Source organism: Scylla paramamosain, unplaced genomic scaffold (assembly GCF_035594125.1).
Source record: "Scylla paramamosain isolate STU-SP2022 unplaced genomic scaffold, ASM3559412v1 Contig35, whole genome shotgun sequence".
NCBI classification, from domain to species: Eukaryota; Metazoa; Arthropoda; class Malacostraca; order Decapoda; family Portunidae; genus Scylla; species Scylla paramamosain.
This window is the reverse complement of record NW_026973700.1, coordinates 587,501-590,000: the sequence shown is the minus strand read 5'-3', so window position 1 is coordinate 590,000 and position 2,500 is coordinate 587,501. Positions and strand designations below refer to the sequence as shown.

The 2,500-nt window shown below is 37.3% G+C and overlaps 1 protein-coding gene across 5 annotated transcripts in view; it reads right to left on the bottom strand.

The window, feature by feature from the left end:
• LOC135097881 (bestrophin-2-like) overlaps positions 1-2,500 on the bottom strand; it is a 147,159-nt gene that overhangs the window by 54,197 nt on the left and 90,462 nt on the right. The window lies entirely within an intron of this gene.

Genomic DNA, 2,500 nt, shown 5'->3' with positions numbered 1-2,500 from the left:
TTTTTCTTTCCTTTCCTTTTCTTTCCTTACACCACCTTACCTCACCTAACGTAACCTTTCCCTTCCTTTCCTTCCCTCAAATCAAGTAATACTGTTATTTTAAAGGTGTGTGTTCTGTCTTGTGTTTGTGTCCATCTTTCCGTGTACTAGTGTTTCTGTTTACCTGTGTATTTCCATCTAGTTTTCTGTTCACCTGTCTCTTTCAATCTGTCTATTTTCATCTGTCTACCCGTCTATTTTTACCTGGTCTTTGTTATTTATTTGAACGTCTATTTCTACTTTCATCTATCTGTTTACTTCCATCTGTTTATTTTTTGTCTGTCTACCGCTCTATTTCTATATGTCTATCTGTCTCTATCAATGTAACCTTCTATTTTTCTATGCATGTGTTTCCACCTGCTTGTCCGTCTATTTTCATGTATTTGTGTATTTTCTTATCTCCGTGTCTGTCTATCTAGTTGTCCATTCATATGTATCTGTATAGCTGTATACCTGTTTGTTTTTATCTGAGATTACCTGTTTGTCGTTTCTCATGCTGTCTATTTCTGAAGCACCCTGTTTATTTCTTCTTCTACCTGTCTATTCTTTTTTTCGTTTGTCTTTACTTCCACGACTATCTTTCTATTTATGCCTGTCTGTCTGTCTATTAGCGTCTTAACTAATTTCTGCGGTTAACCCTCTACAAGTTTCTATCTCTATAACAAGCTGTCTAATATATAAACCATCTCTCTACTTCCACGATTACCTGTCTATTTACGCAGCTACCTGTCTTTCTGTGTGCCTGTCTATTCCTATCTGTCAACTAATTTCTGCAGTTACCCCTATAAACATCTATGGCTGTCAAATATCTATACAACAAACTGTGTAGTAACTTATACACCCGTCTATACATTTTCAACCCACTCCATTAGCCTCTATTTATATCTATTTGTCTCACACTCACGTACGTTATCGACGGACGGACGCTGTGGGAAACTAACGCACACACATTTCATCACTTGTTTATACGCTTCCACTATAATATCTGCTTATGAATCGACCCAGTTTATCTCAACGTGTCAAGCGAAGGTGTTTATTTTACGGTACACGATCACACCTGTCCCATCTCACCCCCTCTCTCACCTGCCCCGTCCTGTTTCTCTACGCACTTACCTATTTACATACCAGTCTCTCAAAATGTGCCTATGTTCTATGGTTGAAGGTAAAGAAAGGTAAGATATATTTTCTCATTCTCTACCTTACCTGCCCATCCTGTTTCCCGTTGTCCTTACCTATTCACACACCTGTCTCTCCAAATGTGCCTGTGATTTTAATTCGTCCATGCAAGGTGGGGAATATGTTTTTAAGGGAATATATTTTCATGGGAAGGGAATATTCATTTAAGTGACTCTGTTATTAGTTTGAGTAGCGTAAGTTTCGTTTTGTGATATTATCCAGATTATATGATCAGTATCTGTCTGTAAAAGAAAGTATTTTTGTGTGTAAATCGTAATGGTATTGAATTCTATATATGTGCTTCTTATTTTGCGTTTTTCTTTTTTAATGAGTGGCAATTGTAAAGCCTTCATTGCATACTTATTATAATTTAGACAAAAAAGAAAAGTACAGTAATGTATCTATTAAGCAGAAACGTATCTGTAGTCAATAAAACTATCTACCTATTTATCTATCCTATGGTCGAAGGTAAGGAAAGGTAACGTAAAATCAGGTAATCAATAATTTTCTCACTCTCTACTCTTACCTGTTTACCTATGCGCTCACCTATTTACACACTTGCCACACACCTGTCTCAAGAGTAATGCGCCTCTGTCCTATGGTGCAAGGGAAGAGGAAGGCAAGGTATGGAAAAGGTAAAAACCAGGTAAGGTATATTTTCTCCCTCTCTACCTGTCTGTTTACCTATTCACCCATCTGTTTATATCTATAAGGATGTATGTCTATTTAGTGATGAGAGAGAGAGAGAGAGAGAGAGAGAGAGAGAGAGAGAGAGAGAGAGAGAGAGAGAGAGAGAGAGAGAGAGAGAGAGAGAGAGAGAGAGAGAGAGAGAGAGAGAGAGAGAGAGAGAGAGAGAGAGAGAGAGAGAGAGAGAGGAAAACGATAAGATAGGAGGAAAAAGGCAGGAAGTGAATGAAAAAGGTAGTGAGAAAAAGGAAGAAAGGGAGATAGAAGAGGGAGAAAAGGGAGGGAAAAGAAAAGGGCAGGGAGAAAAAGGAAAAAGGGAGAGAGATCAGTGAGGAGAATGAATAGAAAGAGAGAAAAGGGAGAAGAAAAAAAGAAAGGGAAGATGAAAATACATCTATTAACAGTTATATTAAAAGTGAGAGAGGGAGACACAGAAGAGGGAAAAAAATAGAAAACGGGAAAAGGGGAGAGAAAAGATAATTATATTAACAGCTATAATAAATGAGAGAAAAGGAAAAAGAAGAAAAGTAAAAGGAAGAAAAAAACAATGACAGATAAAGCACAGGTGTTGTCATCGTGTTTTCTATCACTGTTATCT